General features: G+C 40.2%; 1 long non-coding RNA gene across 3 annotated transcripts in view; it reads left to right on the top strand.

Annotated features, from left to right (window-relative positions):
• LOC106014735 (uncharacterized) overlaps positions 1-15,332 on the top strand; it is a 72,000-nt gene that overhangs the window by 2,901 nt on the left and 53,767 nt on the right. Inside the window, exons 3-4 of one of the 3 annotated variants that reach the window (XR_011808049.1) lie at positions 1,394-1,590; positions 2,572-2,711. This is a non-coding gene — a long non-coding RNA (uncharacterized lncRNA). Of the gene's footprint in view, positions 1-1,393; positions 1,591-2,507; positions 2,712-15,332 lie in introns of all 3 variants that reach the window. The other 2 variants (XR_011808048.1, XR_005264311.2) reach the window with 2 other exon arrangements.

Raw genomic sequence — 15,332 nt, 5'->3', positions numbered from 1 at the left:
ATGTCAGCAAGGCCACTTCTTTTGACCTTGGTGATACTAAGACCTCCACAGTTGGATGCTTGGTTTCAGTACAAGCTTCACTTGTACATGTCCCCTCTGATACTGCAGCAAATATCTTGTGGGTGAAAAAAATAATATGTGGGTACTTTAGCAGCTTTTAACCACTATCTTGGAATGGAATTGTCTCAAGTAATTACTTGGAGGTGTCCTCAGCAATATGAATATAGATGTGCAGTACAGTTCCTGACCTAAAGTGTATGGCTGGTTTGAACTAACCTGACATATTTTCTACTGTAATGATGACTGAAGACAAATTATAGATTTGTAAATGTTACTGTAGCTGTGATTGTTGTGCAGCTGCTTTTCCTTTACTCTTCATACTGTCCAACACTGTTTAGTTTTTGATTTATAATGCATGACAAAGAAATTACTTTTCATTGAATCGTCTTTTGGTTAGTCTGGATGCTTTAACAAACTGCATGCAATACACAGTGGTGCTCTTCCTCACTTTTTTTTGGTCTTGGTACCTGTGGTGGTACCTTAGACATTCTTAATGCCACTTCTTCTTCTGGGAGTATTTTGGTGGGTTCTGAAACACAATACCAGAACAGTGACCTGAACAGCCATATAACATTTCTTATCTTTTACCTGCATTGGGGTGATCTTCTGGCGAGGGGAGAGAGAAAACAACCAGGCTCATAGCTTGTCTTGAAGATAGGTGTTAGCTACTGCAGCCAGTGGGGTTAGCTATAGCTGCAGTCTGTCTTGAAACTGGCAGGAATGTTTATCAGGTAGCTCTGTGCCGTATAATGCTTTGTTACTCCATCGGTAGCAGTCTGTCATCAGAGCAGAGCTGAAGAAGTTGATGAAACAAACTTTGGAATCCTTTGAGAACCCTTTCTTTTATTCCCAAACTCAAAATCAATTCAGGGGAAGAAGTAGGAATCAGCCACATGTGAGTTTTGGCTTGCTAGCTAATTTCAAACAACATTAGTGTACACTTACTTGCCAGTAAAGCCAATGGAAGCTGAAGGCACCCAGCATCTTGTGCATTTTGTTCAGCATGCGGATGACTTATTTTCATCTCTGTCTTTGGTGACATGCAACTTTAATGGCCAAACCTTCCACTCTGGTGGGTTATGTTCTTCCTGTTTGTTTTGCTAATTTTCTTTCCATTATTACTTTGTGTAGGGAAATCTGCCAGTGTCTAGACATTCAAGGGATTTTTAAAATGGCTATGCAGTATTCTAAAGCTCCATGGAAAACAACTCCATAATGTCTCTGAAAGCTTATAAAGGATATTTTCTGAATACACAACCATCTGTAGAATTCATGTAGCATAATAGGTAACCAAATAATCACTTCTCTCTCTTTTCTTTTTTTTTTCTTTTAGCTCACCTTGTTCAACACAACTGGAGCCAGACTTTTCAGAACAGATTGGTATTCTTCAGTTCCCCAAGATAAGGGCTGTTTATTTTGAAAGGAATGAATGGCCAATTAGGCTGTGAAGGCGTGCTGCAGCCTGCCATTTCTCTTGTCAATAACTTGGAAGAAAGAAGAGAAGCTTTTTGGAAAAAAATCTCTGCTAAGGTGAGATTTATTGCATGCTGGCTTCTTTTGAACACGTGTTCCCCATAGTCAATCACAGAATCATAGAATATCCTGAGTTGAAAGGGACCCACGAGAGTCACTGAGTCAACTCTTGACTCAGCACAAGACTACCTAAAAATTAAACCTGAGGTCTGAGAGCATTGTCCAAATGCTCCTTGAACTCTGTCAGGCTTGGTGCCATGACCACTTAGGAGCCTGTCTCAGTGCCTGACCACCTCTGGGTGCAGAAATGTTTCCTAACTCCCAGCCTGACCCTCCCCTGTCCCAGCTCCATGCCGTTCCCTCGGGTCCTGTCGCTGTCCCCAGAGAGCAGAGCTCAGCACCTGCCCCTCTGCTCCCCTCCTGAGGGAGCTGCAGGCTGCCATGAGGCCTCCCCTCAGTCTCTCCTCCAGGCTGAACAATCCATCTGACTTCCACTGCTTCTCATACATCTTACCCTCTAGACTCTTCACTATCTTTGTTGCATTCCTTTGGACACTCTCTGATAGTTGTATGTCCTTGTATTGTGGTACCCAAAACTGCATACAGTACTTGAGGTGAGGCCACACCAGTGCAGAGTAGAGTGGGACAATTGCTGCTCTCAACCGTAGCTATGCTATGCTTAACGCACCTCAGGTTAAGGGGTTTGGCTGCCCTGGCTCACTGTTGACTCATGTTCAAATCGTCATTGACCAAAACATCCAAATCCCTTTCCATGGGGCTGTTCTACAGCCTCTCATCCCCCAGTCTGTATTATTTCAATCAGAATGGGATGGATGCAGCTCTCGAGAAACCTGCAGCCTGCAAATCCACACTCGCCTGTGAACCAGAGAGCTGCAGGGAGCTTGCCAGGAAGGAAAGTAATTTTAGAGTGTGATTTGGAAAATGATTCAGTTAAAAAATTGCTATTTTTGAAGGGCTACTTTCCACTGGGATCCAGTCCACAGCATATTCACAGAAGCACTTGTCTTGCTGCAGCAGAGCGTGGTGGAGGTGGGAGGAAGAAGGTCTGCCTGGGAGCTGGCAACCCCACACCTCAAATCACCACTGGGAAGACAGTCCATGGAAATGCATCCTCCTCCCGCTTCAAGTCTTACCTGTATTTGGCAGTGGGATTTAAGGTGAGTGCTGTAAACCTGACTAGCCTGATAGAAATGATGAAGGTAGCTCCGCTCACCCTCCATTGGTGGGTTCACTGTCCCCAGGGGAATGAACGGTCCTGTGTATCTGGAAATAGAATTTCTAGAGAAAGTTTTGAGACACAAAAACCTACATTTTCCTCTTAACATAAAAGCCAGTGACAGACTGAGGAATTTATCAAGCAGATTCATGACTTAAAAAATCACAAACACCTTTATCTTGCCACCTGAGGACTTACTGTATGTATTTTAAAACTCCTGTGGCTGTCTCCTTGATCAGTTACTTCAGGTGGTAGCACTGACGTGAAACCTGCTGGGCTGATGCTCACTGCATCAGGCTGAGCCTTTACAGAAGTGCATGACAGGACTAACACAGCAAGAAAAGATTGGTAATCCTTCTGGCTTGCTGGCTTTGCTTTCTAGGATGAAAAATTGCAGATAAAGCTCTGATGATGTAGATAGGTTTGTTGCAGGTGGAGATGAGATGATCTGATCTGTGGTGATGAACCTTGTCCCTTAACAACAAACAGGTTAAAATGTCCCCTCCATGCTGGATTTCTCTCTCTTGTCTCATGCTGAGTGTTGGCCTTTTGAGGTCATTCATCCTGCTAAGCTTTTAATAAAAAAGTGCAACTGGTGAGTAAGCAACTTTATATAATTTAATTTGTTCTCAAGGATGCCTGGAGTCAAAGTATATGACATACAAAACATGACTATGCTGTAGTTCACATGCAGGTGTCAGGACTGCTCGAGGCTGATGGCTTTAGGAAGCATTAGCATTTATCACAATGGTTCCTGAACCCTGAGAGTGATGGGCTGGTGGGTTTCCCAGACCATGAACCCAATCCTAGTGAGATGTGCATGTGTGTCCATGTATACGTAATACAAAGGAGTCATTTCCTTTGAAATGAAAGACAAAGTTGGGCCTACAATTGGTTGATCATCAATTTATCCTCTGTTGTGGCAGTGTTGGAAATACAGGTAACTTTTATCAGCTGAAGGATCATGGGGAGAACCACTGTGTACAATTTGTCAATGCAGCATTGCAGGTTTATTTCACTCTGTTGAGTGACTGACTTTAAACAAGGTGTCATTCTCGTCACTGTTGCACTTGCTTTTCTTCCACGTTGCTAGCAAGTAGAAGTTGGGTCAATTTTCTGAGAGCTTTCTCTGATCCTGTTCATGTTCTTGCATGCAGCTGATGAGTAGCCCAGCCTCAGGCTGTGTGAGAAAACTTTGAAATCCAGTCAGCAGGTCCCTGAGGGAGCAAACAGGGGTCAGACGCTCATCAGCTCACCTTGTGTGTAGCAGAGAGATTGATGACTTGCACTGAGTTCACCAAGTCTTACACAGACACTGTCTGCTGAGACTGTGATTCACCCTGTGAGATCAAGAAATGATAGGAAAAGGGGGAATATTATTTTGCTGATTGGTTATTATTTCTTTGTTCTGGAACACTTGTGTCTGAAAGAGATGTTACAGTCAGTTCTGTATCTGGGTGGATGAGAAACATGTGAGGCAAGCAATGTATCACCTCTTGAACAAATGCTAGCCTTCTTCTAGAAATCAGAAGGCAAAGAAAGAACGTGACAGTCAGGAGGCTGCTCTTTTACACCTGTCCATTCCTGCTTCAGAACTTGGTGAGCAAACTGAAAAATGTATTGAGCTTTCAAAAAAAAATATTCCAGTTTGTCATGCGGAGTGGCAGAGTGTTTTAAAGGACTTTTCTTCCCAGTTTTTATCTTTTTTTCTTCCCAGGACTTCTCTTCCATTATTTATATCCACATAAAAGACGTTCTCTGTGCAATACCAATATATTCTTTGTACAAAAGAGAGATACTGTGCTACGCACCATGCAAAAATGCATCAGGCAAAACAGACAAAACTGTGTTCCGGACCAGGTTCAGTCTCATTTTGGGGTCTTCCTTAACCTGGAAATGGACTTCAGGCTGGAAACTAACTTGAAGTGTCAATTCTTTCCCAGATTTCCTATTTTTACTGTGCCAAATATTCACCTGACCATTAGTGGAAAATTCAGTGAAGCTGTTTGGCAGCATTTTGCAGTTGTTTTACAAATGAGCAATCAAAGCAGTGGAAAGAGTAAGTTTTTAAGCTTCTTACGTCAGATGATCCATTGTTTTAGAGCACCGGAGTATGATTTAGCCTATAACAAGCACTTGTCAAGTGAAAATGTATTAGTGGAAACAAACAAACAAAAAAGCACAGTGTAGAACATACAGTATTGAAATATAGCTACATGGTTTGCTCCAGGTTAATGGAGACTTTAGGTAAGGAATGAGGTAAAGGTAAAACAGTAGTGGCACAAAATATGCCTAACTCTGGTCACACCAAAATCTGACTAACTAATGGTAACTCTGGTCGCGCACTGTGCCTGTGATCATCTCTGCAGATCTGCAAGCATGAGAAGAGCAGGAGGTAAGGATGGAGAACAGAAAGGAAAACATGCTTTGTTAAAAAGGTTTTTGAAGACTCCATGAGCCTTTCTGTCATCCTGAGAGTTTTTCTCCTAGCTGCACAGCCTTTCTGGTTGGTTAACTTCCAGTTAAATTAGACAGTCAGCATGGTCTAAGGCAGAGGCTGGAAAATTTTTCAAACCTTGCTAGCCAGGCTAGATTTTCCTTTTCTAAATTAGAGGTTCAGTGTGCTAATATACAACATTTTAGAGATATGAGGGCTATCCCTCATGGAAGAAAGCTGTTGCTGAGTGTTGAACCTCTCTGGCAGGCAGGGACTGCTGGCTTCTCTTGAACTCAGAAATACAGGTTCCTGTTTTGCAGCGCCTCCATGTCATCAGCCCATGCATTCCATGTAGGCTCTGTGCTATCAGCTACTGACACTTGGTCCAATAGACGGGTCATCTGATTGAGGCTTAGAAAACAACTTTTTTTTCCTCACCACCTTTGCGCTGATGCATCATGTTACCTTGCTCCAAATATTTCTCTTCCACTTCCTTTACTTTCTCTCCCAACTTCGCTCCTGTTTCTCTCCTCAAGCTGAGAATTATTCCAGAATAGAGTTTCTTTTACTTTATTGCATTATGATAGCTGCATCGGAGATATAGTGGTAACTGTGGCTGGGAAAGCTTTCCACCATCCAAGAAGGACTTAAAGAGCATCCTGTTGGCCTGAGAACCATTGTACCGGGGAGACCTTGGCATGCTGGTAGTGATACAAGGGTATAAAACTGTGCTACAAAAAAAAATAAAATAAATAAAATAAAAAAATTACTCTAGCAGACAGGCTTCATTCTTGTCCAAATGCTGGTGTGGCTTATTATTTTCTAATGAAATTAAATGTATTCCTCCTCTCTTAAGTAGACTGTGTTGATTTAATTTGTGTTTTATGATAAAGATCCTAAATTTCATATCTTGCATGTTTTATAAGTAGTGAGCAGGAATTTAGCTGCATGAGACCCATTAATGTCAACACAGCTAACTCCCCATGCAGTTCTTTATAGACTATTTTATATACAACAACATGGATTTTCACTTCTTTATACTTCTCTTAGTCTCTGCAGGAAAAATAGTGATAGCTAATCTGAAGGCAAGCACACATTTTATTATTGCTCCTAAAGCAATAAGCATTGTTATTACTCTGAATTTTTCCTACTGACAAACAACAGGCAGTGTGTAACACAGAAATCGAATAGCTGCTTTTTTGTGGTTTGGGGAAAGTAACAGAACAGTTTAAGGAAGGAGATCACAGATTATTAATGTTATGTAATTTCAGTGCACTGCTTTTTTTTTTTTTGTTTTGTTTTGTTTTGTTTTTTTTTGTTTTGTTGGCTTGTTTGTTTGTTTAAGAGACTTGGTATGCACAAAGATAGGCAGACACATCTCCAGTTATTAGAAAAGGAAGAACATTCACTTTCCTAGTTGAAACTTTCTGGGTTTGGTTCTTTTTTCATATACGAATAAAAACGATCCAACCATTGTTGAGAACGCAAATAGGAAAAGAAAAAAGACATTTTCCAAGCAAAAGATGTGAACTTCATCCTATCATGTTGTCCTTACAAGCCACGTTTTCAGAATTTCATTTCAACTATTAAATTTATCTCGCTGTGCCTTCTGCTGCTAAGACAGAAATTCTTATCTTAGAATCTCGTTGTTCATACTTCTTGCTATCCATGAGAACAGAGCAATTTGGAGACAATCGTGGATGATTTTGAGTATATGCCAGCAGAAAGATCTGTCAGCATCCCCTGAGGACTGTAAATGGGTCTTGGACATGGCAAGATGTTTTATATTTAAGCTCAGCTTGGTGGCAACTTTTGCCACAATGTGGATTGCACTGTTACACTTGGTAGGAGGTATCTGTGGGATCTCACCTGTATTGTGCTTACCAATAGGTAAGAAAACATTACACTTGTAAAAATTTAGTCTTCCCCAAACTTGCCTTTCCTGATTCAGTGCATGAATCAGATAAACAAAATGTAGCTTATTCCAATGGCACTTCACAAGGGTTAGACTCACAGTGTCCTGTTCGTATTTTTTCCCTGGTTTTTGATTACAAAACATTATTTTTGCTCTGTATTGAAATGAGGGAATACTTCCCATTTTGTAAACATAACTGTCTCCAGACCTGTGCATTTCTGGTCATAAAGAATATGATGCACTACACCCCTCATTGACATAGTATTAAGCCCACGAACCAAATTCTTCCATCTGTGATCAAGTGCTGAAGGAGGCTGATGCAGTACAACTGAAAAGAAATCATCACTTTAATTGCAGTGTGTGGAAACTTGTGTCATGGACTTCAGCTGAGCAAACTTAATCTATCAATAGAGAATTAATGAACTGGAAATGGCCAAGGAGACAAGTGTCTAGATTTTATCAGTTGAGTATTGTACAGTTAGGAGTTGCCAGCATGGGTGTCTAGGACTCACACACACTGGATGTGTATAGCTTGTATAGGTAGTTCATTTGGAGGGGACCTTCAAAGCTCGTCTAGTCCAGGTGCAGCTCAGGAATTCATTATTTGACAGCTATGGGAATTACGAAGTCCAGATTTGCTTGGTCCAGGTGCTACCTCTAAGCTGCATCATATGTAAGTATATGAGGCTGAGTTCTTGATGCCTGCAGTCAATACATGAGTCAGAGGAACAGAACTCAGTGAAGGAGAAAGTTTGCGGAAGCTAAAAGGTAGTTTTGGTCCAAGAGCAAATGAGTATATACTGCCCATGACCACAATCAGAATGGATATTTGAAAAAGTTTCTAACTATTAAAGCAGTCAACTGTTTGAAATGTCCTCCAGTAGGAAAGCAAAAACCTGGACTACCTGTAATGTAGGGTCCAAAAACAGCAACTGAGTCTATTCCATGGGCCAGATCTTTTCTGACACATACTGTAATTGGCTAAAATCACTGAAACTTTGTTGAAATTCTAGTCAGCCCTCTGGATCTATACGCTGTGTTCAATGCAATAAACGTTGACTTGAAAGTCAACTCATTGTCTGGCTGGGGAATGGATTTAGGGAGAGAGGCTTAGCACAATTTTGCTAGAAGTGTGAAAAAAAAAAGAAAAAAAAAAGAAGAAATATGTCTGTTTTACAAACATGAAGGCTCGTCAAGGTCTCCACTATTCAGAACACATCAGGAATTTTCCAGCTGAGGACAAAAGAGAAATGTTTACTAAAAGACAGATTGTGAGCATCAGACTGCCTGTTCTTTAATTGATCTTTTACACTGAGCACATTCAGGAAATCTATACTCATGGATAGGCTGTTATTTGGAAAGCTGGCATAATAAATTCTTCTGAGAACTGCTTTGTATTAAACTTGCAAGCTGGGAATCTTTGAAAACACAGCAATGGCATTGAACATTCAAGATAGACAGTGCTTTGTACATCTAAAGCAATGATTTGTCTTTCAGACCTGTTTTTTTATTTTTATTTTTTTCTGATTGATTAAGAAACACAAGAAATAAAACAAAGGATAAAAACGCATATTAGAATGTTAGATAATGTTTTGCTAAATGCAATGCTCTAGCTCTTTCCTGAGTGAGAAAAGTAAAAAACAGGAGGATACCACATTCAAAACCCTAATTATAAACATCAGCTGGTTCTAACTTCTTGCAGCCTTGATTCCGCTCCTCCTCGCATTAGAGGTATGTTACACAGCTGCAGTAGCATCCCAGTTTCACCAAAATATTTGTAATTAGAGTCATGATACACTTTCCCTAAATAGCCTAGAGCTTGCACCTCTAAACTTGGAAGTTTGAAAACTAGGTGCAGATTTTCTCAAGTAGGAGAGTTGTTAAATTCAGTCCTTAAGGCTGGACCTAGTTCAGTAAAACACTATTGAAAAGTCCAGAAACGGAGAAATCATGGTCAAATGCAGTAGCAGTTTGCTGAACAATTATATTGCCACTTTTAGGAGAGGCACTTTTATACTGAATCATATCAACCTTTAATTTCTTATTGCTGCTGAGTATCCTCCTTTCATTGTGCTCTTTTCCCAGCCTCTTCAATCAATACCTTCTTGATGAGATATCTAGTAATTACAAGATTAAGTTCTGCTGTGGAGATGAATTTGCTAAACCTTTTGAATTGCTGCTTCTAGGACATGCGGTCACGGAAAACAGATTTAATGTTTACTGCTATGCTTCCTGTCTGCCAACATGTAATTGCATCCAGATCTCCTGGGTTCCTATCCAGTACTCATCCACAAACCCGCTTTCCTCAATGGAGAAGCAAAGCTATGCTTTGCTGAAAAAGCAGAGATGAAGAGCTCTGTGCTGCCTTGGTCCTTCTTCCAGCTGTTCCATCACTTCTGTAAGTCTTGAATCCTCTGCAATAAAGCACCTTTCACAGTCATTTCCCAGAAGAGGTGTAATAGCTATAACCTATCTCTCTGATATTAAGTTGCCTGGTGCTAATAGATTATGGCCTTCAGCACTGTTGATATTATTAAGAACAATACTGTTACGCTGGAAATGCAGTCAACTGTCAACTTTTACATTAATTGTTAAAGAGTTTTTATCTTGGCAGCCCAACAGGAAACAAATATCTTTGATCCATTAAAACATCTCAAACATAAAAGTTGCCAAGTAATGATTGACAGTCCCTGTTTTCCCTTAACCTCAAAGGAAAACAAGGAATTAGAAAAGACGTTGGTGGAAGAAAAGGGGGTACACGGTGCCATAGGTCCTTCATAACAAATGTTGCCTGCTTGTATCGGCATAGTGCACCAGCAGTTCATCTTTTCTCAAAGGGCACCCGAATGCTTTCCTATGAGTGGTTTCCACCCTGATGGAGCTTTCTTTGGTAAGAAAGAGCAGGAGAGAAAAACTGCCACAAAGTGCACCTTGGAAGGTTGGCACTGGCCACAAGGAGGAGGAAATGTCCCTCAAACAGTAGTGCTGTGGTGCCATAGGTCACCCAAAGGGTATCCATGATCAGACCATTTTGTGTTTCAAGGAACAGCTAGTGAGGGACCCAAAACCGAACACAGCACTTGAGGTGTGGCCTCACCAGGTAATTAGAACTAGCTGTGTATCAGGTAATACTGTCTCCTTCTTGTCCTTGGGACACTTTGTCTGATTAAGACACTTTGGACAGATTAAAAAGCGGTCTTCATGGAAATCTTTTCAACTGGACATGAAAGTACAAGCATATTCTACTTTTTGTAGCTACTGCTATATCTTTAGAAGAGAAAACTGTCAGTTCTCTGGGAAGACTTATATATCCATTTTTAAACGTCTCCACTACTCTTCACTCCTAGCTGCAGTACTCTGCAGGCATTCAGTTGTGTTAATATAGGAGCAGTTCTAAAAGTAATCATAGGCAAGAATTATTTCATGGATTCAAAACCAGAAGCAGGCTACTTGTTGTTTTACTAAAATTCGATTTCCTAAAAACTAAAACATGATTCTTCTCATATTAAACTACTGCATAAATTGGGCAACATCTTTCTTCAATAACTAACTCTTACTATAATGAAACAGACATTGTTGAAAAACTGTCAGCACATAAAGTTGCACCCATTTCTTTTAAAAGAACAGTTTGAGGAAGATAAATCTAAATGATTTACCAGAAATAACCTTATTCCAAAAAGAAAAACTAAAACAAAACCAGCAAAATACAAAGAATTGGTTTGACTTTTTTTTTTTTCTTTTCTTTTAATTCCTCAGTATGATTAGGCTTTATTTCTCTGTCCACGGCCAGCATTTCTGGAGATGGCATGTCCTGCCACAACAGCAAGAGCTGGAGCAAGGCTGCTAGCAACAGTGCTTTGGGAGACAGGCAGGTGGCTGAGGAGCAAGGGGGTATTTGAGGCAAGAGAAGGTGTGGAAATGAAGAAGAGATGTTAACTGCAAAGCTAGGATGAGAATGAGGGAGATAAGATATTGCTTAAAACAATTGTGTGACTGTTAAAAGACATTATTTTGCTACCAAGTGAATTATAGATGAGAAATGGAGATTATTCATTTGATGCATCATAGAGACAGGACATAAAGAATTAGAAATGCTGCTTGAGCCATAAAGCTTTCACCAAGCAGAGAAAGAGTAATGCTTTTATTTTTATTGTGCTGTCTTTGGATGACAAACTTCTAATTTCATTTCCAAAAATAAAGTTCTGAGCCAAATATAAAGGGACCTTAAATCATGTGCATTTGCTTCTGTGACACTGTTGACTGTGCATAAGTTAGTTTGATACCTATCTGTTGGAGGTTTAGAGAACACTCAGGCTTTATGGAAGGCCAAACAATTCCAAAAATACATGCAGATAAAATTTATTCCTATTATTTAACCTTCTATGAGGGCTGTGCTTGCTTTCTGCACCTTGTACCTGAACTTGGTCTGGTTCCTTCAGCCCACAGTGATGAAATGCTGCTCTGAAGAGTCTTATTCCAAAACTGCATGTCCGCTGCTCATCCCAACTCTTCTGAGTCACACGTTTACATCATCCTGCTCCTTTTGGTGCATTTCTCAGCTGTGTGTTGAGGAAAATGCTGCTGCAACCTGCTAGTACAGCATCAGTGGTAACAACAACTGCCGAATTGACAACAACAAAAAAAACAAACAATGAATTTCCTGTATCAAACAGGCAAATCATAAAGTCTGACAAAGGAATGCCATGCACTTCAATTCCGTTTCATATTTATTATGACTTTGACAGCTCCTTGACTGCCTGTGGAAGTAGCTTTAAAAATAAATGCTAGTACATTTTAGTTACCAGATCACCAAGTGCTGCTATTTTTACAGCATTCAGAATGAGGTAGCTGGTGAGGAATGTAATAAATAGACTTAAATCCCTCCTGTAAGCCAATTTCAAAACTCAGAGGAGCAGTTTTACCCTCAAAGCTCAGAGCAGCCAAAGCATTTTACATTCAGATTTCCTAGGCAGGCAATATTACAATGCTGTGCCCTGCACTCTTTTGAGCCAGGCTGTTGAGTTATATGATTCAGATATGCTGAGTGAAATAGCAAACCTGATCTGCCAGCTACTCTCTTTCTTTTTTTTTTTTTCCCTCTTCCCTCCTTTACAGTTTTTCTTAATTCTCTCCCTTTAGTAGCTTAACAGTATATTTATCTAAATTTCCAAATTGAAGTTAGCAGAGAGAAGGATGTATTAAATACCCAACCAATGTATAAAGGTTGCAATACATGAATAAAGCACCAAAAAGATAGATACATATATAAAGTTATTCTGACTTATCAGCCTTGGGAATAATATTTTTGTACATTCTAAACAATTTAAAGGCTGTAAAAATATATATTTATTTATTACAAGGGTAGCTTATATTTGTTCATTGTTCCTTTCACATTGCCTTTCTCTCTCTCTCTCTCTCTTTTTTTTTTTTTTGGGGGGGGGGGAGTTCCAGCAGATGATAACTTTAAATAAAGCAGAAAATTTGGTTGGCAGTTCCTAAGTGCATTACCTTCCTCTATGGCTTCACTGTACGACTAAGCTAATTTCTTAAACCGTATTTCTCAAAATTACCTGCCTCTTCCTGCAGAATATTCTAATTCTTTGTCAGATACTGAAGCAAATTGTTCCTTGCCAGCATTTTTGTTTCTTTTTTGGACTCATACCATTGCATAAATATGAAACGAATATTTCTAAGCTTGGCTATAAGAAACTTCAGCAGATCCTTTCTCCAGCCCCCAAATTACTCTTTAGCAGCCTGTTAACATTTACTGTTTAAGTAGATCCTCTCAAATAACTAGTCTCATGCTGAGCTTCTTCTTCTATACCTTAACTAATAAATTGTCATGAAGCCCTTGACTGAACACATAAAGATGAATCTTCTGCCTCATGTTTAAGAAAAACAACAACAACAACAACAACAACAAAACACACACAAACAAACAAACAAACAAACGCCCAGATAAAATCAAACAAAACCTGGAAGTACTGAGCTGTACTTGTTCAGCTGTACTTAATGTTTTGCTAACAAAACCTAATGAGTGCTTAGCTTAGCCTCAAAAATAAAAGTGAATACATTATTGGTCAGAACCTGAAGAAAGAAATTATTGTTGATAATAATTATCATACTTGGCACTTTTCTTCTTCAGAAAATGCTTTATCAACATTAACAAATTAATGAAAATGCAGAGGTATTTCATGCCCTGTGGATCTCATCTAGTCCAGTTTTTAAGCTTTGCTGCTTCTATAATAGCTGGCCAAAGAATTATAATCATTAATGCTCTGTGTTTAGATGTACAGTCAAGCTTGCTTTAGTGAGGAAAATGGTAGTCTTAATTTACTCCCTGACAAATATTGTCAGTATAGGGAGCTTAGTCAAATAGCAGTGAACGCTTCTTCTTAATGGAGATATGTTTGTTCCTGTTTAATTAAATAGGCTTCACTTCCATTAAATAGGCTGCACTTCTTCATCACCACCTTCATCATATTCTTGACTTCTTCATCACCACCTCTTCAGTGGTGACCGTGTCATTGTCTACAGATGGGTTGTATGCAAATCCAGTTGTGAACAGTATGTATTAGCAAAACAAAACAAAAACAAAACAACAAATAATAAAAAAATTGCTTTTGCCTGCAGTGAAACCCAGCATGCTCAGCTGAAAGCAGAGTAAGTCTCAGGTTTAGATGTCTCCATCTCATACTCAACATGTAGCACAGAAACATAGCAGCTGTTTAATGTGAAAAAATGGTGGACACTCCTTTTGTGATGGAGAAAACATGAAGCTCGCCAGATTCAAAATACTCAGTAGCTCTCAGAACAACGTTATCATTATTATGCAGCAGGGACTACTCTATTTTTCATTTTGGTCAATGGACTGTCTTTTCATCTCTGGCTTTCTCTCTTTTCCTTTCCCAGAGATCTGAAATAAGATGGGTGCATTTATAAGTGACAGCATCAATTTCCTTTGCACTGATAAGTAAAATCAACCTTTCTTTTCAGCAAAAAGAAAACATCTCTGCCATTTGTATGTTATTGGCCTGTCTTTTATAAAACGTTATGCCATTCTTAGCTAGGCAATCTGCTATAAATATAGCCACGCGGCAGTACATTTTACAAACAGCTTGTCAGGACAGAAATAAAAAAAAACTAGCGTTAGAGAGAAAAATAATTTGGCACTGATTAGCCATTTGCATTTGTGCAAACTGACTGCAGAACTGTGTGGAAGAGGTTGCAAGCTGCTCTCCTTCACCCTGCATGCTCCCTGTCGACATCTCCACAAGTGTCATAGAACAGAACCAGAGAAGCACAGAATCATTATGGTTGGAGAAGACCGCCAAGATCACCTGGTCCAACCATCATCCTACTACCAATGTCACCCACTAAACCATGTCCCTCAGAACCACGTCCAACCTTTCCTTAAACACCCCCAGGGACAGTGACTCCACCACCTCTATGGACAACCTGTTCCAATGCCTGACTGCTCTTTCTGAGAAGAAATGTTTCCTCATTTCCAACCTAAACTACCCCGGGACAACTTGAGGCTATTCCCTCTAGTCCTATCGCTTGTTATCTGCGAGAAGAGGCTGATCCCCAGCTCCCCACACCTTCCTTTCAGGTAGTTGTAGAGAGCAATATGTGAGGTCATTGTGGAACCCTTAAGGGAGAGGCAAGGGGGGTTCCAAAAGCAGAGCAGGGCCTGGGAAGCTCCTGCTGCCCCTACCCACAGGTTTGCCAGGATGGAAAGGAGGGGAGCAGTTATTCCCCTGCTCCCCAACAACATGGTCGTGCACTTCTCTTGTGCCAGGAGCAGCCCCAGCCTCCCTCATGGCACTGCCCTGGTGCCACAGCAGGAATTGGAACCTAAGCCTCTTTGTCCTCCAGGCCTATGTGAACACCTTGAAATTCTCCAAAGTTTTTGAGAAAGATTGTGAGAAAAGGCAGGAAAGCAAGGGCTTTATTTGATGCCTGTCTTTTCCATAACTATCAGAACTACTTCTTACTTACTGCATTTTCATTGGACTCAGACTAGAATCATGTTTTGGCATCTGCAGGTGAACCCACATCAACCCTGCAAAGCCAAAAAAAAAGCAGAAGTGACCTGGGGCACCTCTGGAGACATGCCTAACCATGATTTGGGGCTGAAAGAAAGCCTAAAGGAGCTGCAGATTTCTTCTTGTCCTCTTGCACATGCGCTGGCAGTGTGGGGATCCCAG

The sequence above is a fragment of the Anas platyrhynchos genome, chromosome 3 (genome assembly GCF_047663525.1).
Source record: "Anas platyrhynchos isolate ZD024472 breed Pekin duck chromosome 3, IASCAAS_PekinDuck_T2T, whole genome shotgun sequence".
Classification (NCBI taxonomy): Eukaryota; Metazoa; Chordata; class Aves; order Anseriformes; family Anatidae; genus Anas; species Anas platyrhynchos.
The sequence above is the reverse complement of the archived record's forward strand: the minus strand, read 5'-3'. Positions and strand labels throughout refer to the sequence as shown.